Source organism: Dreissena polymorpha, chromosome 3 (assembly GCF_020536995.1).
Source record: "Dreissena polymorpha isolate Duluth1 chromosome 3, UMN_Dpol_1.0, whole genome shotgun sequence".
In the NCBI taxonomy this organism is placed as follows: Eukaryota; Metazoa; Mollusca; class Bivalvia; order Myida; family Dreissenidae; genus Dreissena; species Dreissena polymorpha.
Window position 1 is genome coordinate 57,256,707 of NC_068357.1, and position 24,740 is coordinate 57,281,446.

At 33.7% G+C, this 24,740-nt stretch overlaps 1 protein-coding gene and 1 long non-coding RNA gene across 3 annotated transcripts in view; one reads left to right on the plus strand and one right to left on the minus strand.

Moving 5' to 3' along the window:
- LOC127874270 (solute carrier family 2, facilitated glucose transporter member 1-like) overlaps positions 1–24,740 on the minus strand; it is a 104,738-nt gene that overhangs the window by 16,474 nt on the left and 63,524 nt on the right. The gene's annotated exons all lie outside the window — the stretch shown is intronic.
- Positions 21,646–24,733, plus strand: LOC127874284 (uncharacterized). The gene is made up of 3 exons (XR_008046777.1): positions 21,646–21,845; positions 22,335–22,520; positions 23,227–24,733. It is a non-coding gene; the product is annotated as an uncharacterized LOC127874284 (long non-coding RNA).

Sequence of the window (24,740 nt, forward strand, 5' to 3'; positions counted from 1 at the left end):
TAAATTTAAAAACGCTAAGAGAGTAAATTATTAATTACTACAAATGTAAAATCATTTTTGGAATAACAAGAGATGTGTTTGTCAGAAACACAATGCCCCCTTATGCGCTGCTTTTGCTTTGTTTTAGACCTTTGACCTTGAAGGATGACCTTGACCTTTCACCACTCAAAATGTGCAGCTCCATGAGTAACACATGCATGCCAAATATCAAGTTGCTATGTTCAATATTTCAAAAGTTATTGCAAAACTTTATTGTAAGGTAAAGTTTTGGAGCAGAACGACAGAATGACTGAATGACAGACAGACAGGCCAAAAACAATATGCCCCCGATCATTCGATCCGGGGGCATAAAAAGCATTTTCAATTAGAACTGTGAATTAACTTCACTGATAAGGAAAGCATATTTACGACAAGTGTCAGGGGTCTATGATCACGTGATACATTTTTGTGGTACTTCAACGGATTAAAATGGTGTCTCAAACGACAGGACGGGTATTTGTGTTTTTGTTTTTGCTTTCAAAAACATTAAATATTTCGCATGTTTCTTGCAGCACATATTCTTAGCAACAATATAACGAATCCATAGGTGCTAAACTTGTCTCTGTACTCACTGTTGTTTTGGAGATGACACTGCAGAGATTGTTTAAGTGGACGGATACTTTGTCATCAAAAGCCGTAAACTAATTAGCCACAAACTATAAAACGACCAAATCATGTCTGTTTTAAATAAATTTAAGAACACAATAGCGTAACAAACTAATAATTGAATACCGGTGTTTGTGTAATAAAGGCAATTGGTTTGATTCGCAAACAATATAGAACCATTTAAGTGCATTTTTTGCAAGGGTAAAATAGATGTTGTGAAGCGTTATAGATTGTTCCATACACATGTTAGTCAGTTTTTTATTTGTTTTAAAAACTTCATTGTTTGTGATTTCATTGTATGTTTTGTGGTTTTTATCGGTCGTTGATGAACAAAAACAGCTTCGCTTTTACAGTCCTATATTCATCACACTATCGTTATTTATAGGTATTTATATTTATATATTTATTTATTTATTTATTTATTTATTTATTTATTTATTTATTTATTTATTTATTTATTTATTTATTTATTTATTTATTTATTTATTTATTTTTATATTTATTAATATATTATTTATATTTATAGGTATCATATAAAGTTCAGATGCAACTCGCTACGCAACAGCAAACAGGATTCATTGGACAGCAACAGTTTCCTATGATAAGTGACTCGAAATAGGACTGGTCGTCTAGCCCATTACCAGTGACTGAACACAGTTAACAAACGCAATCCATTATGCATATATAACTTTTTCAACCAAGTTGACTCAGACAGTTTCAAATTAAACTAGATGTGTCCATAGGGCACGGATGCCCCGCTGATTAACACTTATTACAAAATTAGGTTATACTTTTCAAGTTACGATACAGACAGAATCCAAGTATTAAAACTTACAAAGGACAATTACTCAGTGTGGAAGGTAGAGTTATTGTTCTTTTACCCAGGACCTTTTTCTCAATGATTTTCTTCAGCCAATGGAGTAACAAAGTAATATCACTTATAACTTCCAGTTATGCTCCAGACATAAGGCAAGCAAAGCATTAACATTTGGTTCCTTTGCACTGGACTTCTGCTCAAGGATATGTTTTGCATATGAAGTTTCAAGTCTATATCAATTATAGTTTTCAAGCAATGTTCATGACAAAAACATTTACAAAGGGCAATTACTACAAAATATGCAAGAAAGGGCAATGGTTATTTTGCACTGCACCCCCCTCAATGATATATGTTAGCCTATGTAGCTTCTATTCAGTATCACTGATAGCCTTCACCGCGGACGGACGGACAGAGGTGACTCTTATAGCCCTTCACCCATTCTAATTTTCAAGTCTATATCCCATATAGTTTTCAATTGATCATGAAAAAAACATGTATTAAATTAAAAAGGGCAATGACTAAAAAAGATTAATGGTTCTTTTGCACTGCACTTCTCAATGATATCTTTCAGCCTATGAAGGTTCAATTCAATATCAATAATAGCTTTCACCACGAACGAACGGACGGGCAGACGTATGGACGGACACACAGGGGTGAATCTTAATGCCATTCACCTATTCCAAGTTTCAGGTCTATATCACGTTTAGCTTTAAATGCGATATTATTATAGCGATATTTGAACAGTACAAATGTCTTGTGTCGCTTCGTGTTTCTCCCATAATGTCGTGGGTCGCTTTGTGTGTCGTGTGTCGCGGTCTGAAATGAGACCGCGACACACGACATTCGAAGAAAAAGGGCGACATTTAAATAATAAATTGTCGCATGTCGCTTCGTGTGTCGCCCAAACTAGCGTGTGTCGCTTCGTGGGTCATCCTTAAACAATAACGACACACGAATCGACACACGATAATTTGGGCGACAAAGGAAGCGACACGCGACATTTACCACGATATATCGCCTGTCGTGTGTCGCTTCGTGTGTCACGCAGATTGTCAGTTGTATGGTGATGTAGGGACCTATACAAACGGCTTGACATATTGAATATTTCTGCTGAAAAACAATAAATGTTCTTGTTTTATTTGTCTAGCAAATAAAAGTAATGTATGGTAAAGCTCATTAGTTGTGTGCCTATAAAACTTTAGGTCTTTGTCTTTAGCGAATTATAGTATTTTATCTTGAGATTACATTTAAGGAAAAACATCACAATAGAGCTATATCCATTCACATATAAATATGCAACTAATATGGATCGATTTATTAGTTCTAGTACTACTAGGACTGAGGATAGTTAGGTTTTTGTTGTTTGGTATTTGTCTTTATGATTTTAAATATGTTTGAATAGTAAAATATATATATATGATAGAGTTTATGTTTAGTTAGCTTCATTGACAAACTTCCATTAAAACTGTATGCCCAGGCCTGCGCACAGTATATGCAATGACATAGTTGCATGTACGTCACCGAAGCTGTTCACATGTACATGCAGCATTATCATGTTACATAAAATCTAACAAATTAACCCATTAATGCCTTGTGGACTCTCCCATCCTTCAAGTTATTTCCAAAATAAGCGATGTCTAGTATATTTATTTCTATAATAAGAATATTTCTCACAGAAATTCCTTTAAGCAAACGTCAAAGCATCATGCGGCGTCTCATATGGGTCTTCGCTGTTTGCCAAGGCCTTTTTCTAGACGCTAGGCATACATGGGTTTAACACGATTGCGATTAGTTCATCTAAAGAAAAATTATTATTTGTGGTATTTGTATAAACTATAAAAACAATTACAACATATGTTGAATCTGTGTTAAGCGGCCACATATGGTCAGCAGCAGAACTGACCACTTACAACACGTTGCTGCTTAATAGAGGTGAATTTGCACTATAAAAGGTCATTTTGGATATCAAAATTATGGCTGCTTATGAGAGGTTTTTGCTTAACAGAGGTGACCGCTGACACAGTTTGGACTTAAGGAACTGTAATTAAGTTGCCCACGCTAATTGCTTTTTTTAACTGTTCGTGACCAGATGAAAATATTAGTTCCTCACTTAGTATCTCGCTTATGACGTAGTAGAATGAGTCGTATAATCAACATCATATGTCAACGCCAATCTAACCGGCGAGAGCGCAATTAAGTAAGTGGCAAGTTCCCGTTTTTGCTAATTAGTCCTGTCTTGGGTAGCATATGTAGCCCGTATTTAGATTTATATAAAGTTGACAGGCGAACTATCGCTTAATGTGTTTTCTACCAGCATTTTCAGTATATATAGATGGCTTAATTCTGTGAAGTGGATAGTCTGAGATACCTAAAAGGAGAGGATTAATTTGAGTACAAGTCACAGGACAAGTCAAACCTCGACCAGACACTGATTAGCTGTCCACTGCTGCTCTCTCATCTGCCATAACCATTTTGAAACTGATTCTGCTTGCCTGCAGACATCTTCTATTGCCCGTCTCCTTGCAATTCCAGTGATGCCAAGTACTATGTAGGCCTTCCAGAGTGACTGCCCTGCAAAGCGCCGACTGCCATCCTCCACAGGGAGGTTTCAGATCTTTCATCCTTGTCGTTGGCACTCATCAAGTAGTGGCTGGTATTTGCTCTTCCCATTGGAACTGTGAGTTGTAGATGATATGCTATGATGTGTATTTTCTGGAAACAACCTGTATATTTATGAAAAGCTGGAGGGCCTGAAAGACCCAAAGTCGCTAACCTGAGATACAAAGGAACTGACCTGCTCAATGCAGCCCCAGTTTATCATCAGAACAAATCTTCTGACCAAGTTAAATGCAGAGTAAACTTTTAGAGTGCTAACAAGGTTTAACTATAGCCATATACGGATAAATTCCCCAACCCCTGGCGGCTATGTTTTTCAACAGACAGGAACTATGATTTAACTGATCCAAGATAGCATTACAACAAATGTTCTGACCAAGTATTATGAAGATTTGACAATATATGTGACTTTAATAGTGTTAACAAGTTTTTACTATAGCCATATAATTAAAAATGCCCAGCCCCCCCCCTGACGGCCATGTTTTTCAACCAACCAGAACTATTTTCAAACTCCTCCAAGATATCATTGGGACAAATCTTGTGACCAAGTTTCATTAAGATCGGACAATGAATGTGGCCTCTAGAGTGTTAACAAGGTTTAATTAAAGTAGTATAAAGCCATATAAGGAAAGTACCCGCCCCATTGAGGCCATGTTTTTCAAGAAACCGTAACCATTTTCGAAATCATCCAAGACATCATTAGAACAAATGTTCTGACCAAGTTTCATGAAGATTACACAATAAATGTGACTTTTAGAGTGTTAAACAGTTTTTACTATAGCCATATAAGAAAAAAATCCTCGCACCCTGGCGGCCATGTTTTTCAACCAACTCGCCCAAGATATTATTGAGACAGATCTTTCTAGTAAGTTTTCTGAAGATGGGACAATAAATGTGGCCTATAGAGTGTTAACAAGGTTTTACTATAGCCATATGTAGCCTTATAAGGCCATGTTTTTCAACAGACCAGAATCATTTTGGAACTCAATAAAGATGTCATTGAGACGTATGTTTTGCCCAGTTTGATGAAGATCGGACCATAAATTTGGCATGGTTTTTCTATAGTCATATTAGGAAAAATGCCCCGCCCAATGGTTTCCAACTGGAACCATTTTCGAACTCGTTCAAGATATCATTGGGACAAATCTTGTGACCAAATTTCATGAAGACCGGACAAAAAATGTGGCTTGAAGAGTGTTAACAAGGTTTTATAATTGCCATATATAGCCATATAAGGAAAAATACCCCGCCCGCTGGTGGCCATGTTTTTTTAGCCAACTGGAAGCATCAAACTCGTCCAAGATATCATTGGGACAAATCTTCTGACCACGTTTCATGATGATTGGACAATAAATGTGGCCTCTAGAGTGTTAACAAGGTTTCACTATTAGCCATATAGCGAAAAATCCCCCGCCCCCTGGGGGCCATGTATATCAACCAACCAAAATCATTTTCGAACTCGTACAAAATATCATTGGGACACATCTTCTGACTAAAGTTCGTGAAAATCGGACAATAAATGTGGCCTCTAGAGTTAAGGTTTTACTATAGACATATATAGCCATATTAGGAAAAATGTCCCGCCCTCTGGCAGCCATGTTTTTCAAGCAACTGTAACCATTTTCGAACCCGTCCAAGATATAGTAGAGACAAATGATCTGACCAAACTTCATGAAGATTAGACTATAAATGAGGCCTCTATAGTGTAAACAATGCAACTGTTGACGCCGCACGACGCACAACGGACGACGGAAAAAAAGCGACCACAAAAGCTCACCATGAGCACATTGTGCTTAGGTGAGCTAAAACAAACACCCCAGCAAACATGAGACGTCTTTTAGACGTCTTTGTTTTGTTGTTTTGCTTTCGCGACGTCGCCGCAAAATAAACAACGTCTTTTCAACGTCTTTTTAGCGATATGATAATAACGTCTTTTAAAAGACGTCGACAAGACGTCTTTTTACCGAGATAATAATGACGTCTTTTAAAAGACGTAAAAAAGGCGTCGTTATAACGTAACACTTTAAAGACGTCTGAGAACATTGTAAAATAAACGTCTTTTTGACGTCTTTTAAGCAACATGATAATAACGTCTTTTCAAAGACGTCGACAAGACGTCTTTTTGGCGAGATAGTAATGTCGTTTTTTAAAATACGTCGAAAAGACGCCTTTTTACCGCGATAATAATGACGTCTTTTAAAAGACGTAAAAAATACGTCGTTTTAACGTAACACTTTAAAGACGTCCGTGAAAATTGTAAAATAAACGTCCTTTTAACGTCTTTTTAGCAACATGATAATGACGTCTTTTAAAAGCCGTAGAAAAGACGTAGAAAAGACGTCCTTTTAACGTTACTGGATGAAGTAATCTGAAAAAGTCAATTGCTGATTTATATTTTTTAATTTTGATTACTTTTGTTTTCTGTGTTGTGCTGTTTTATAAAGTATTGTTCTATTATAGGCAATAGTTCTTCTTGAATGCTCTGAGCTTTTATGAGTACATACGTACAGCTCAGAGTTCTTCTTTGTAACCCATTTTTAATGTAAAAAAATATGTCTCACGTATGTCTATAAAATCGAGTTCAATCAACCTAATACATTGTTACAACCACAATACCTGTTGCAATCGACATCAATTTGCGTGTATTTTGTTGAGAAATGCTCAAAACAAAAACTTGATAATAAATCGTTTATGGCGGAAGTTGTGAATTGACGATTTGAGCAAAGCAAAAGAAAAGGTTACACTGCACAAATTGTTTTCACTGTATTATCTGACGATGTCTTGTGGTAGCAGTTGAAATTGTATTGCGCATAGCAGTGTAGTTTGAATTAGGACACATTCTTATTACTGTATTCTCGCTGCGATCGGATAAGTGGCAGAGTCCGTGCTTTTAGATACGGCATTGTATAAACAGTTATTGCGCTGTATACTAATTGAACTGAAAGTCCGGAAAAAATCTGGATGAAGTGTCGGGTGTTCTTACATGCTTAGCAAGTCTACCGATCTGTTATGTACTCTGCGGTGCATTGACAAAGGGATTAACACGTGCGAATGTCTTTGATAAGGCAATAGACCATTTCAGAGCTGATGAAGGTACTGATTATCGAGGGGTAGATAAAGCTATTACTGAAAGGGGTTGCCTAGAAATAAGGCTGTAGTATGGAATACTTAATAAATATTTAATTTTTTCATGCTATACAATTTAGTACTTAATTAATTAACGGAATGAAATAAATATTAGCATAAACGTATATAGATGTATGTCTACTTATGTACATATTGTAAAGCTTGATACAGTGTGTGATAATGCAATAAATATTAAAATAAAAGTGTATAGATGTATGTCTCCTAGTGTACATACTGTAAAGCTTTGATAATGTGTGTAAATATTGAAATACATATTAAAATAAAAGCATATAGAACCCGTCCCTTGCAGTTGTCTATCCGTATGGTCGTTCGTTAGTGGGAGACAGTTGACTGAGAGAGACGTTTCAGAGTGTTGAGTGCTGAAGGCTGTCTGTATTAAAGACTTTGTTGACTAAAGAGATGGGTGAAAGAGTGTTATGCGTTAGGGAAGGTTGCGTTTTAAAGAATTGTTCTGTATGTGAGTGTAATCTTTGTCAGTGTTGTTCGAGGTGCTGTGCAAAATGCGGATGTGTTGGTGTAATAGGTGTTTGGGAGAGATTTTTCATTTGATTGTTGTCACTGATTAAAATGTAATGATAAACAGACAAGAATAACAAGCGAATAATATATATTTATACTGGCATTTCCCCAGGAATTTCGTCAGGCACTGCGGTAGGCGGTTGGTGTCGAATTCTTTATATACTTTCTAAATGTTATATATCAAAATCCACACTACTTTGGAGCTACCAAATCACAACCTTTCTTTTAATATGTATGTATTTGTCCTCAGTTCATTTCATTCAAGTCATATATTATAATATTAAATAACAACTAAAATAAACAGAAAGCAAAAAAAAATTTGAAAAACATTATGTGACCCATGGAAAATCTTGCTTCCAACTACTGGTCGTTTATTAGATTGTATTCTGTCATGCACAAAGACTAAAGAAAAATGTGTTGCAGGTATATAGCGAATGTCGTAAATATGAAAGAAACTATATATCTATTGGATCTGAATATATTAAATATTGGTACTGTTAAGCTATAGTCGCCGTTAAGAAAATAATGTGAACACATTTTAAAGTCTCTATAACGCTCTAAATCAACGATTATTTCGTTAAGTATTTCGTAAAATAAAGTTTACACCTTAACAATCAGTGTTCCTTAGAGCAATATCCAAAATTTCAACGCTAGATGTGATATGATTACATAGATTTTTGTAGATACAAAATGCTCGTGTTTATTTATTTGTGGCCGCAATTAATTCCTGCGAATATATCTATTCATACGACACACGAACACCATTTTAGTGTCCATGTGTCGTATGAATAGATATGCAAAACAATAATGAAAACGAGCATTTTGTATCTACAAACATCTATTTTACCAGTCCACATCTGGCGTTGAAATTTCGGCAATTGCCATAAATAACACTGATTTTTAATTGGTTAAGTTTATTTTACGAACAATTGAATGAAATGTTTTATGATTTTGAGTAGTAATGTAACTGTAAATGGTCGAGAGCAATCAAATAAGACGTTTGATTCCAATTAATTGTATTGATAACTTAAATTACGCACAACCGCAACACACATCAGTTACGGTTTGTTTTTGAAGCAAGTTCTTTATACTTTTTATTTTCTGCAATAGTCGTAAACAATTAAAATATTTAAAAGATCGCTGTGGCGTAGTGGATATGGTGTCCGCCTAGAGATCGGGAGGTCACGGGTTCGAACCCACTAGGAACGTTCCTTTGATCTCCCCCAAAAGACACCAAGTACTGGTTCTAGTCCCAGGAAACGGATTCGAGAGCGTTTATATAAGCTTACGGCTTTCGATGCAATCGAGATACAATAAATAGGTTTAAACTAATTAAAATAAAACAAACAAACAATTTGAGCATATCTTTAATTGCTCTTACTCCACATGTACCGGTAATAATATATCATTATCGGCCATTATTAGGGGACAAACACCATAATTGATCCCCATGAACGACCCGTGAATCGTTAATACATGTTATCTCAGCCTCTTATGCACACATCGCTGATAAGAGCGTGCATGTTTTGATTGAACATTGGCCGAATGCAGACAGCAAGCGCTTGTGAGAATTTCAAGTGCACGCATTTTAGTCCGCTGGGCTAAAATCGCCTGGGGAAATCATTATTCTTATAATCCATGCATTACACTTTTGTTTTTTTTCTATTTTGTATATGGCTAAAAGCAATTGTATGCTTTAGAGCTAATACATGTTGCTGCTGTAGATGTTGTATTATAATTCCCTTACGGCAGATCTGACCGCTATTTATATACAATTAACGTAAGTATTAATTAAAATTTGAACAAATTATATATACAATTTCTGTCCATTTACAACAAATATTTAATATTTGAAAATAACCTTTCTTAAAAACATAAATTGTATATTCGGAGAAAAGCATAGGTAAACCGTTTATTGGTACATGTTGTTGTAAACACACCGCGTGCGTTCCTTTAATTTTTCTTTTGGTTAATAAAAACTGTTCCATATGCAAACAAGTTGACATTTACATTTACGGTTGACGTGTTTGAAACTTTGATTAAAATCTTTCTTCTGCGAGCACACCATATCATGTAAGTTATCTTAATTTGCTCATTATAGATATATTGACGATCTATTTGTGTTAGTTTATGTTGCTAATTTTACCATTAAATGAGCGCCGGGATTTTAGGCGGTGATTTTGTTATGTTAAATCGCGAAACCAGTTGCAATTCCCAGGACCCGGAGGGTCAATAGCTGGGAGTTGGATTATTGCAACTATTATAGGCAATTGGTCATTTTCCTTCAATTCCCATAGAACTTGCGCTTGATAACAATGGTTTCTTTTTTATGTCTTGAAGGAGTTTCGTATAATTTTAGATGATATATTATGTATTGATTTAAACGATACATTATAATGAAATAAATAACGCCGTGACGTCACATCGAAGACGCGAAAAGTACTGAATGCGATGTTTTTCGTTTGCGTCGTCTCGTGGTGTTAGGTTTAAATTTTAAATTATCACAGTCTGGGGAACTACTTATAGAGTTTTAAGACACAATTACAATGGACAAAGAATAAATAACCAGGTAAGCATTTTCAAATAATAACGTGGAGCACGAAATGATAGATTACTTTTTGTATTGAATATTCTATTCCAATGATTTGTCATATGTTTTCGTGTCAAAGCTTTTAAACTCCGATAAACATTAAACGAAAATAAGATCTAGCTGGCAGCTAAGTTTGTTTCAAGTTTGTGCGGCTTTAAAATTAATGTACATGTAATGTAAGAGGTGTCTTCACCATTTAATTGTGATGATTAGCTTAGGCTTAATTCGTACCAATTTATGCTTATACTCATTTATTGGAGATTTCGTAATATATATGAATAAAAATTATATATAAATATTAATTCTAATCATATAACTTCTGGCTTATTATTGCTTGCATTCATTTGGATATAAATTTAAATTCAGTGAAAAATACATGAATCACAAAGAATATTATTTAAAATATTTACAACCCAAATGTACATGTGTATTGTTACTGTCGGAGTTCTTTCTAAAAACTAATTCTAGCAATCATTTTAGATCCGCCTATTGTCGTCTGTTGGGGGAACAACTATTCAAAAACTGTTAAAAGAATGATGCAGAAGTAAGTATAAGTTTTGCAATAAAGTTTATATATTTACATTCTTATGCTCTTTCCATAGTCTATTTAACAAAAGCAAAATGCACATCACAAGTAATAAAATGATCAAATCAATCTGTGATTGTTACTATTTATGTTTATACATGTACAAGTCCAAATATAAAAAACCTCGTTCACTTAAGTAAGTATCTATTTATCTATGCTAATATCTGTTAATACCTATCTATCCAATAAAAAGCTTCTTAAACGGATCTGTTGAGAGATAAAGGGTTAAACAATTTTTCAATTTTATTTATCAGAATAAAAATAAATGTGTGTGTATATAATTGTGACCAGCCAAGTGATTTTTCTTCCAAATGACACACTGGCAAATTTTAGATTATATTATTTTCATTACTGTAGTCAGACAACTATAAATAAGTGAACTACTTTTTTTAATAGAAATCATGACTTCAAATGGATTTACTAAACTTTAACAACATGGAAACATATAAAATAACATTATTTCGGTGTTTTCTCAACAATGACTGGGATGTCATTTGGACGAAAAATCGCTTGGCCGGTCATTTATATATATTATATTTATATATATTATTACTGTAAAATAAATACTGTTTTGTTTGCTAAAAATCATAACTTAAAATCTCAAAGCGTTTGTAACACAAAATGTTTGTAATATTCAGACATTTTCTTTAAAAGTTGTCAAAAAATCAACTGTTTTTCCTTTTCTTTGTTTAAATAATTTTCTTTAACATTGTTGTTCATATTACCGGTTCTGTAATAAGAAAACTTTTTATGACATTTATCAAAAAGGCTCGATTCTATGCGCTTGTTTCTTTAAGTTACTATTTAAACTTGAACTTTAACCTATGGACTTCTGACTTCACGGTGATGAATGTCTCCCTCATGGCGAAGTTCAACCCAAGCGGACAGTCAAGGCCTAATGTTGAACCGAAAATTGGAATACAGCAGACATCAGTGTATTCTGTCTTAAAAGGTATTGGGCTTGTTCTGTACACAAATATGGTTAAGCTCCACTTTTCGGAAAAAAGTGGAGCTATTGTCATGACCCTCTCTTTGGCATCGGTGTTGGTTAACCTTTTTGTTCAGATAATACTAATTTTAAGTTTGTCATAGTAATTACCCTTTTTTGATTAATTATGTATTATCTTTTTTATCATATCCATTTTAGATGGGCAGGTTACCTAAATACTAATGGATTCCACTACACAAATAACAAGGGCAGATAACTCTTAATTTAATTTTATGAGAGTTGTCCTTTTTGGACTTAACTTTTTCATTGTTGGTTTACCCTTTTCTATTACTCAGAAACTAAGGTATTTTGTTTAAATTTAGTATGCATTTAAACAGTCCAAAATGAACCCATTTCACAAGGGCAGATAATGCTAAATGTAATATTTGTCAAATGTATGTCACAGGGGAGACTCATTTTAGATGGGCAGATAACCCAAATACACATGTACTAATAAATTCCACTACACTATCAAACACTGATAAAAGTGGAGCATTCTGACAGTTTTTGTTATATATCATGGTATACTTGTTATATATCACATATGGAAAAGTATTTTGGGGGGTCAATGGTAATTAGAAAAAAGAGGAATAACAAACAAAGCTTGAAATAGATAATCACACACAGGGCCAAATAACCCTTCTTCGCAAGGGGCCTCTTTTCCTTCCCCTTAACCAACATGACCCTTCCTTCTACAGAAATTGCTTTAAAATCATGCATTTTTCTTTAAATTTCCAATCTACCTCAGTATTTTTCATTCCCCAAAGCCAGAAAATTGTTTCTTTTTTTCCCCGAAAAAAAGGCTGTTGCTATTTCCCCAAAGTTGGTGTTTTGGCCCTGGTGTGATAAATACGCGCAGGGCTTTTTTTCCTTTTAAGAGAATGGCCGTGGACGGCCATTTCACAATTTCGACATGGACATTTAACAAATATAGCAAGGCCACAATACAAAAGACATTTTTAATTGTGAAATTGTTACTTTTTGGGCTTTAAACTGTAAAAATTGGCCATTTAACAAGTCAAAATGACAATTTGATTTAATATTATACATAAGCGAGAAAATATATTGACAGGAGTTGGGCATTTCTGTGGTTTTAAATAGAGTTTGCCAATATAGTTTGCCAGTCAGAATATTGTTGATCTAAATGTCATTTGTTGAAAGATTAGAAAGTTCCAAGACACTGAAAATATGATTTTAATGCATTATTTAAAGACATTTCAATATGATGCAAGTATAACACATGTTTTTACTATACTTATTCTTAACCAACTGAATTTCACAATTTGTACAAGTTCGCGATTCGTTTTTTTTTTCACAATTTTCAGTAGTTCGCGACTCATGTTTTCACAATATTTAAAAATTCGCGACTCATTTTTTTACAAAGAGAGGGGGCCAGGGCCGCTTCACAAAATCAGCAAAAAAGCCCTGACGCGATTTCTGTATTAAAAGAAGGATACATTGTGGGACACGTTCCAGAAGAAATAAGCAAAATTGTTGCATTTTTTTAAGGCACGGATGTATTCTTAAGTGTATTGTGACGAATAAATAAAGAAACTGTGACAAAGCAGGTGGATTAGATATTCCGTGTAAAATGATATTTTCCGGCCCGGCTGACCTCATAGATAGATTGAAAATATTGGTATAACTGCGAAGAAAGGTAGTACAATTGCTTTTTAGAACGGGCGCTTATTCATTTGCATTCTGAAAACATGTGGGGGCGGTTATATAGGAGCATGGGCGCTAGATGGGACGAATACGGTATTTGGTTTACCACAGGCAATTATCCAACAGAACAGTATCCGACCATGCAGGGCTTACCTAGCCTATATCAGATGTTATATGAACTACAACAGTTAGTTGTCGAAGTGCAGTTGTCTCGATGTTTAATTATGCACATGCATCACAATGTATCAAGTTTGCAGCCAAAAATGATAGGCCTTTTTGTGAATGTTACTTTTTTATTCTGCACAGCAAGTGTTAGCCAAAGTATCAGCCATACAGAAAAAGTCTTGGAGTATGTGCATGGTTTCAAAGATTTTGACAAATAAGGCGGAGAGTGCAGTCAGACAGACTCTGGACCATAACAGATATCATTATGGAATGTGTAGTCACACCATTGGTTATTCCCATGTCATTGCTCAATTGCTCAATAGCTGGTCAAGGACAACCAATCTTGCTATCGCCATTGCCCTTTTGTGTTTAACACTTGACCAATATGTAGTTATTGTATGTACAAATAAAAATACTTAATTTTAAATAAAAAATGTTGACATTTCATTTGTTATTTTATTGGGGTATTCCATTGTCCCGTGACATATCTCAGATTCTCCATAAGAGCACTCTTTAAAACATTTACAACTTAATTTCCCTCTTGGTAATTGTACCTGTTTTCATTTTTTTACAAATACCGTTTTGGGAGCATGCACTTAATTGTTTATAACAACCTATTTTTGTCTTTAGTTTGCATTTTGATTATTGGTGTTCAGATATGTAACTCAAAACGTGATAATTCTGTGTCATGACTTTGTTATTGATTATGTACTACAGTGTTGTATATTTTGATAGTCTTTTCAAAGAAATAGGCAAGCTATTCTACTTGCGCTGCATCACGTTTGGTAGGTTTTTGAGGTGGCTTCTAAGGGCTGACTTGAAGAATACTGAAATACTTAAAAAATGATTCTCTTTATTTAAATGAACCAAAATTTCGTTGCTCTAGGTAGATTTTTGTCAAGAATATGTTTTTTTGCTAAGGCAAATAAAATTGCATGTAAATATGCAAGTTAAAGTTTTTGGATAATACTATACCCCTACAAACGAGGCTTGGCTTCATGAACACTTGCAATCTATATTTGTAAAACATGATAGGTGATGTTTTTGTTGCCTTTTGCGTCTGAAATATAGTACGTCTTCTTTACGTAAAAAAAGACGTCAAAAACCTTTCAAAAACAACCAAAAACAAACGTGATAAAGACGTCGCAAAAAGACGTTTTTTTTTGCGTCACGAAAAGACGTCAAAAACCTTTCAAAAACAAGCAAAAAATACATAATTAAGGCGTCGCAAAAGACGTCTTTTACATGTCACGAAAAGACGTTATAAAACCTTTCAAAAACAACCAAAAAAGACTTAATTAAGACGTTGCAAAAAGACGTCTTTTTCACATTACGAAAATACGTCAAAAAACCTTTCAAAAACAACTAAACAATGACTGTTTAAAGACGTCACAAAAAGACGTCTTTATAGGTTACGAAAAGACGTCAAAAAACCTTTCAAAAACAACACAAAAAAGACTGTATAAAGACGTCACAAAAAAACGTCTTTTAACGTCGAGAAAAGACTTCAAAAACCTTTTAAAAACAACCAAAATAAGACATAATAAAGACGTCGCAGAACAACGTCTTAACAACCATAAAAAGACGTCATTTGTTTGCTGGGACCATCTCCCAATAAAGAGAAAAGACATTCTTTCCCCATCTACTGTACAGTGTCAACAACAAACATGAACAATTCAGTCCTTGAGTAAAATCATGAAGAGTTCAAATGTGCAAAAGTAATTATCATGAACATTCCACAGAAAAAGTTAAATTGTTTCATTCCTGCACTGTTCTGCATGCCCAAACCCAGAACGTAATACACCCGCTTTTCAACAATATGGTTTTCCATTTCCAAACCACGTACTGCAATATTTCAGTGAGAAGATATCGAGGACGTCAGTTGTACTCCTAATTATTATTTTTCCTCTTTTAGTGCGGTTCATGTGCGCACACACACAATATATTCTTTTTCCACAATCTTATACCCTAAATTCACAAATGTGTTCATTAATAAAAATAAGGAATTGTAGGCAATGCCATCAATGCTTTTATGGTTGTATAAGTAATAAAATGACATTTATTGTTTGTTAATTAGATCTAATTAAATACATGAATATTACGAGTTATTATTTGATTATATTTCCTTTTTTAATACAAAAAAACATTTTAAACTTTTAGGATTTATTTTTCACAATTTAACATAAAAAGGTATATTCACAAATCACACACAATAAACAAGGAAACCCACTCTCTTTCATGGTTAATATTTTTTTAATTGTTATAATCATTTAATGTACCATGTCATCTATTTTTTTATGTTTTATACTGCGTTTGTTGTGTATTGAGTCTATTGACACCACTATTGTTATTCTTTTGCATTTAAATGTGTGTGCCTGTATGCATTGATAATGAAAGTGACTAAAGAGCCATTCTACAGAAAACGTCATTTTTAAAAAACATAAAAAAAGAAACAAGAGCTGTGTTTGTGAAACACAATGCCCCCTATTGCGCCGCTTTGAAGCCATATATTTGAACATTGACCTTGAAGAATAAACTTGACCTTTCACCACTCGAAAAGTACAGCTCCATGCGATACACATGCATGCCAAATATCAAGTTGCTATCTTAAATATTGCAAAAGTTATGACCAAGGTTAAAGTTTTGACAGAATGACGGACAGAATGACAGACAGAATGACAGACAGACTGGCCAAAAACAATATACCCCCGATCATTCAATCCGGTGGCATAAAAATCCAAGTATTAGAAGTGATAAATTTATTTGTGTTATTTAATGCATGTACTCTTATCTGTGGTGTAATAACAACTGCAACGATAACATTTCAATATTTATTGCTGACGATCAAATAAATTCACATTATTGTTTACATTTCGTCACTACCGTAACATTAATTAAAATTCATATTTATTTTCAAAAATAATATTTTTCATATCGATGTTTGATTTCAGTCGAATAAACGTATACGGTAGTTTTTGTATATTCTTAACTTCAACCAGATTATTATTAAAACTGGAAAATCTAACCATTTAATGACATAAATGTTAAATTTGTGGAAAAGTCTGTCTTTATAATTTTCTTAAAAATTCCATATATTTCAAAGCACCGGTCATACTTTGACATACACTTACATATGACTTTGTTTATTGAAGTCAATTACTTTTCTAGGTGTTGTATGCAATCATTTGTCACTATTAAGGAAAAATTATGTTATTATAATAATTAATGTTATGGTAGTGACCGGTTGTTACGGTAGTGACCGGTTGTTACGGTAGTGACCGGTTGTTATGGTAGTGACCGGTTGTTACGGTAGTGACCGGTTGTTATGGTAGTGACCGGTTGTTACGGTAGTGACCGGTTGTTATGGTAGTGACCGGTTGTTACGGTAGTGACCGGTTGTTATGGTAGTGACCGGTTGTTACGGTATATGTAAAGAAGTTAAAACACGTAAATGAAGCCCAATCGAATATTCTCCAAGAACTCCACTTCAAAGAGGTATGAACATCAAATTAATAGGTGCTAACTTTTATCTTTTTATTGATAAAACAGTACCTTATTCTAAATCAACCTTCATCATTTCGTTACGTCTTCGATATTATATTGTATCACATGTTTGACGTCGTGGGAGTGATATAGTCATTACGTTTTTTATGCCCCCGGTAGGGTGGCATATAGCAGTTGAACTGTCCGTCAGTATGTCTGTATGTGTGTGTTAGTCTGTCCGTCCGTCCGTCCGAAAAAAAAACTTTAACGTTTGCCATAACTTTTGCATTATTGAAGATAGAAACTTGATATTTGGCATGCATGTGTATCTTATGAAGTTGCACATTTTGAGTGGTGGAAGTTAAAGGTCAATGTCATCCTTCAAGGTCAAAGGTCAATTTTTTTTAGCGGCATGCTCATAAAGCTGCACATTTTGAGTGGTGGAAGTTCAAGGTCAAGGTCATCCTTCAAGGTCAAAGGTCAAAAAAAAATCAAAGCGGCGTTCTCATGAAGCTGCACATTTTGAGTGGTGGAAGTTCAAGGTCAAGGTCATCCTTCAAGGTCAAAGGTAAAAGAAAAACATTTTTTAATTTCAAAGCGGCGCAATAGGGGGCATTGTGTTTCTGACGAACACATCTCTTGTTTCATAATAAACTAGTGTAATAACACTTTTACGTGACGTCGCTTATAGTGTACGGACGTCGAATAAATTTGCCGCGTTAATATATGGAAAAGAAAGACGAAATGTCAATATTTATAAGCAATAAGATTGAAAATGTGATTAAAATTATAATACATGAGTGTCTTTGACATTGAATTTAATACACTCGTTGAATAAAATGATAAAATGTTCGACAGAGCCTCGCAATTTATCAGTGTATCCAACTCGTTTAATAAATTCAATATCAAAAGACAATCATGTAATATCCTCTATGTCCGTTATTATATTGTCGGTCAATAGCTTTACATCATTAATGTTTACTATGTTTGTTCAAACCAATTTAAAATAAAATTTGCATTCTGTATTCCGTTATTTTTAGTCTAAAACAATAGAACAAACAACGACTTTTAACAATCAAACAAGAACTCATATATGTATTTAATAATCATGAACATATGTTTTAGAACTAAATTTATTGAACTTGTTGAATAAAATAATATTTTGCTAGGCAGAGGCTCGCATAATATGATTTTATTAAATTAATTCAATTAATTTTGTATGAAACTTACACTCATTTAATATCCTCTATATGTTTTACAACTCCAGAGCGTCTTTCATTAGTTCCCATATAGCTGGCTCAATTTGTTGATGCCGACTGTCAATATTGGAAGGTGGTGGAATTTGGGTTATATACTGGTCACTTTGGTACCACAACACATCCTGGATCCGCGACCAGAAGAATCAGTTGGGACCAATGCAGTGCATAACGTTGACTTCTACCTACAAAATACAAGACACTTAATTAAATGTAGGATATACAACAACTAATAACATTAGGTAGCTGTTGATTTACATTATGTCGAACAGACAGTGTATTAAACACCTACAAAATCTCGCATATACATCTTAAACAATCTTTATTTAAACGAAGTGAGTATGGTATTTTTGAAAAACAATATTGGATGATATAATTGAGCATCCTGTTAGAAGCACGCAAACAAATGTTTACAAAGTACCGTCCAGAACTATACCAGGGTATGGTAATAATCTACAACACAGTATGTGTCCTTCATTGTCTCGTCGAAATATTAATTCCTGTAAGAAAACCAGTATAAACCATATCACTATTTGGGAGCGATTCTAATGTAGGATATACAATTTTCCTAGTTTGAGCGCAGCCAATTAAAGGACAATTATTTTCCTTTGCATACGAAAGTCTCCTGTAGGGGTCGCTCAGTGTATTGTGTTGGCGGGTAAATATGCTCGTGAAATAGTCATTCGGCTTTGCAATACGAACCAGAGAACACGTTAATTTCCTAATATTTTATTGGATATAAAATATTGACAATTTTTCTCATGAAAATGATTATCTGCAGGAATATAGTCAGTTGTTGTTTTTTTGTGTGTAAACTATATGAGCATGAGTTCATCTTTGAGTTATGAAATCTATATCAAAATGTGAATTGTTCACATTTGTTTATTGTCATACGTTATAAATGTGTCATCTAGTCGTACGCATAGATACCAAAATACAAGCTGTATTTTCAATGTATATCGTTGTGTTTGTTGTTTATTTAGGAGACGTATATGGTATAAGGAATTATGAATTATGAAAAGTCAAGTCCTTACATATATTATATACTAGGAGAATATGTTATGCTTTATAAACTATCAATTTACAGCAAACTGTAATTCTATGAAAAAGTCCGTGACAACTTTTAATTTATATTTTCTGAAATAACAAATTACGCATGGCATACGTTAGGAAGAAATAAGTGGGGAAAGATTAGTCTCTCGTACATACAAAGTTTAATCTTTTAGTTGTAAAATACTGTATAATAGGGAGGTTGAGATTTCAAACGTGTACGTGTACGCGTACTTGTAGCGATTCCGTTATAACAAGCGCCTAGTAGGTGTGTGCTATAAATAGTAACGACACTTCGTTATCTACAAGTTAAAGACAGATAAATACGAAATATAGGGTGTTAACACGTTGAAATGTTAACATGTAGACGGGGCTGTAATTTATCGATAACAGACGCATATAAAATTATAAAGTTAAATCACTCGTACAAGTACGCGTTACACGTTTAAAAGCACAACCTCTCTCGCTATGCTTTACGCTTGCTTCGTTTTTCTCGACTGGTCATTTCGATAACAAGCTTAATGGTGCCCTTCCTTTTTCCTTTTTCGTATCTGTCATGTTCTTTCTGGAGGTAATTTGTTTATAATTCTGGGTTTTTATTTAATTTTTCTCTATATTTTCTCGCCCTTTCGGCGGCATTCAAAGGCATATTTGTACGTGTTTTGAATGGTTTTCTTGGAAAATAATAGAGTGTCTCTTGCTTCAAATAATTTGTCGCGAGTGTCTAAAACTTCTTTAATCCATTCTTACCTTTCTACTTCCGACGGTGTTTAGCGCAGATATGCGGCAAAAATTATCTCAAGAGTTTCTACACCTTTCTCGCAATTGTTATATTCATCAATTCGTTCTTTTAAGCTTTTATCTGAAGGTTATTGATTTATATTAATAAATAAATATGTTTAGTGTGTGTACTTATTCATTTATTCTCATTTACGAAACAATTTTATTAAGTTTTAGGCAATGTAGACTTATATCATATGCCAGATCTGAAAGCGAAAACTGGTGACTCCACTAGTTTCTCTTATCTAGTAATTGGTTGGACTATCATATTTTATGAATTCACAATTTAAAACTGCTTTTATTTATATTTTCATCAATTAATGTCATATCTCTTGCTTGAAATATATTTTTTATTTTGATTTGTCATGAAATAGAGATATTATTCATTACCGTCAGGTAATGTTCACTACCGCAGCATAAATAAGTGTGACGGTTGTGAATAGTGACGGTTGTGAAAAGTGTTGCTAAGACGATCAGGATCAGTATTATTTGCATGTAATTCAATGTTTACAAAACTTAACCCCAAAACTAAACTGATGAAATAATTGCAGAAAAGATAAAAAAAATATGCACATCATTTATAAGCAGCGTTCGGTAGAGAATTATAATAAGTATACGGGTAAATTATCTTACCTTCAGTATGTTTTGCATTGGCCGCCATTCCGCTGTACCATACACAGTTTCGCGCAAATAGAACATCATAAACTGTGACGTCATAAGCCAACACGTGGTTGTCATTTATCCTACAGCTAAATGATTTTATATAACATAATAGGACCCATACAGAAAAGTTATGTACAAGACATATCTAGAGAATGAATATTTACAATTAATTTATTATTGGTACAGTGCTTCTATGAAAAATCTTACTGCATATTATAAATATGCGTATCAAAAAATTCTTAAATATTGAATAAAAGTTACTTTGTATTTGTGTCCCGTTTCGAATCTATTTTAAAACCATTAAATTAAAGGGGCTTGTTCACACTTTGATAAATTGACAAAATTAAAAAAAATTGTTTCGGATTTGCAAATTTTCATTGTAGTTATGATATTTGCTTTAAAAAAGATACCAAATTGTTTCCATGCTCTAAAATTTCCATTAAATGCAACTTTTGACGATTTGAAAACCTGAAAATTATAAAGCGTCTCAGACGCGAAATCAGTTATTTTTAGTCAGAAATTGTGAATGGGATCCCAACTAGTATACCAGAATGCAGCCTGCGCATGCGCGCTGGGCTTATCCGCTTTTGGTTTACAAGATACAAGATACAAGATACAAACTTTTATTTCAAGTCGGTTAACAATAAATAACAGTATAACATTAGCTATGTATAGCTATTGACCGACACACCGATGCATTACAAACAATGCATCTCATTTCTGTGATCGAAAATATAAAAAAAGAGAAACAAAAGCCGGAGCCAGCGACATCGCTCGAATTTATTCAATCTTGGCGACAAGACTGAGTGTTTGCAGAACCATAGGAGTATCGTTGGAAGAGACGAAGACAGGGTAATGGCTTAAACACACGAATTGTAAGTCATATTTTAGAAGCTACGTTTAGTTTTTGGCAAGTGTTGCCTGTTTACAAAGGAATTTTAGCAAAAGTTTGGATAGGTATTTAGTTTTATTGTATGGATATTTTATTCTGCAACGAAACCAGATACGCACTGATAAAATAATTTGTTCATTGCGCGTTTTAAAATAAGCCTTTATGCCCCTATGCCAAGATGTTCGTATCAATTTAATGAATTCGTTATAACTTATAAGGAACACTCCAACACGAGTCAAATGAAGCATGAAATTAATGATAAATGATGAATTATGAATGATTTATTTATTCGGTATATATTATATTATAAAATATACTGGTATGCAAATGTATATGTTATATTATGTAATCAATTATCATGATATGATTATATGATTATACAGTTTATTCCCTGATTTTAACATCAATTTTGTTTTTTCTTTAAATTGATATGTGATCAATTTTATAATCTAATACAAACCTTCTTTTTAAGGTATTTAGGAAGACGTGCCGGCCAAACTATTGCAAGTTTGACTGTTCAGCATAATGTTAGAACAACAAACGCTTCACCTATGCACGGTCATCAGCCCCCGCCAGGTCCTGGCCTGTCATTTGTGTCACAAGGAAGTACCACACCTGGTCATGTGTCAGGAATTGGAGAGATAACAGCTTACTTAGAGTATGCAAACAACCCTGTCTTAGCATATTTTAATTGATAAAATAATATATTTATATTCAATAAGATTCTATGTGCTTCCTAAAGTTCATTGGTAATATAATTGCTTTATCATTTTTTTACCAGAAACTTTTTATGTTATGAAAACCAGAGGATATCCGATAGCTGGTTTGTTTTCTGAACCGTTCAGATAACTTGCATGGTGATTGGTCATGAAATTATTTCAATGCCATTCTCCTCCAATCTCTAGTTGTACAGTAATTGTCAGTTAGTGACTCAAGTATGATAACTTCATCATATAATAAGCTCATACTGGTGAATCAAGAAGCCAAGAAAAGTATTGGTAGGTTCATAAGTTTATACTGGTGAATCAAGTAGCCCAGAAAAGTATTGATAGGTTCATAAGTTAATACTGGTGAATCAAGTAGCCCAGAAAAGTATTGGTAGGTTCATAAGTTAATACTGGTGAATCAAGTAGCCCAGAAAAGTATTGGTAGGTTCATAAGTTAATACTGGTGAATCAAGTAGCCCAGAAAAGTATTGGTAGGTTCATAAGTTAATTCTGGTGAATCAAGTAGCCCAAAAAAGTATTGGTATGTTACCTGATTGGCATGATATGAATAAAATAATGTTTAAAATAGCAAACAAATTTCATGATAATTTTTAGTGTACATTTCAAAATTACAAATATGCTTATATGTTATTTCAGAGTAAATTGAAGGCAGCCAACAATTGGACGGTGGTGCCAATCAATGAAAAGAAGGGATACACGTACATGCACTGAGTACACAGAGATCATCAAGGAAAAAACCCTTCGATCAAAGTTCCTTTTTGATTCAGCTTATCCAAAGCTGATTGCCTCTACAATTGCCCTTTATATATCCACCTGCGGCTAATGAGGAGCTGCAATATCCAATAGGTCAAGGGCAAGCAACCCGGAAACAATATGAAGATTTACTCATACAAATTGGTACATGGTGTATGTAACTATGTTGTTTTAACTTACTTCAACATACCATTATTATGAATTAAAAAATTGACAAAGCTGAAATCAATGATAACTGATTATGGGTAGGAACATGTTGTGTGAATTTGGCAGCATGGTTTTATAGGATGTATACCATTGAGTATAAAAGTGCATGTGTGACCCTTGCTGTTTTTTCAGTCAGAAGATGACTTTAGTATTTGAAATGATGCTTGAATTTATTTGTGTAATATGAAGGCGTGACCAAATGTGTGACATTATGGTCGACTGTCCTGTCATCATCATGGTGATAAAATGTGATTTTAATAAGTGAACTGCTTATAAACATAGGGCAGAAATATCATTGATAAAATACTGATGAACATAGCATACAAGTGCCCTGAAATGCCATGAGAATATGTATTTGAGTTTAAAGTGTGTACGGGATTGTGAATTTTGTTAATTGTTTTGTTATAAAAATATAGGATCCAAAGTATTAAATCATAGATTACTCTGAAAAAGAAGAATAAGTAAAAAAACTTGTCTGGCAAATAACTACATAAACAATGGGCCAAGTTCCAGATTTTTTTGTCACAAGTCAAAACCATTAACAGAAATTGTTGACTCTTATATGTGTTATGTATCATGATTTGTGTTAAGTTTTTTATGGGAGACCCATGATCAAACATGGTGAATTATTTGTTTTGTGATTACAATAGAGGATCCAAAGTATTTGATCATAGGTCACTCTGAAACAGAAGAATTTGTGAAAACCTTGTCTGGCAAATAGCTAAATAAACACTGGGCTCAGCATTTTCCTGATTTTTTGTCACAAGTAAAGACTATGAAAAGGAATTATTGACTCTTTTAGGTATAAGCTACCATAGTCAATGTTGAGTGCGTGCTGCACACCACATTTGTTTATGTTCCATTAACAATGACATCAAAGCACAATGCTATATATAGATTATGTATTGTTTTCCATTGTTTATCAGTCTATAAACAACCATTTATTGTAATAGCCTTACATAAACTGTCATAAAGATGATAAAGTGCTGTTTATCCATAAATAAAAAATTGGTGGAATTCAGAAATAATTTGATCTGTCAAATGTTGAAAGTTGGAAACATTTATTCAAAATGTTATCAATTATAGTTTTGTTTCATGAATATAGAGTATTATGTTTTGTGTTCATTATGTTATGGATTTTGTTGTTTTGTTTTAAAATGTTTTAATAAATAACATGAAGAAATAAGAAG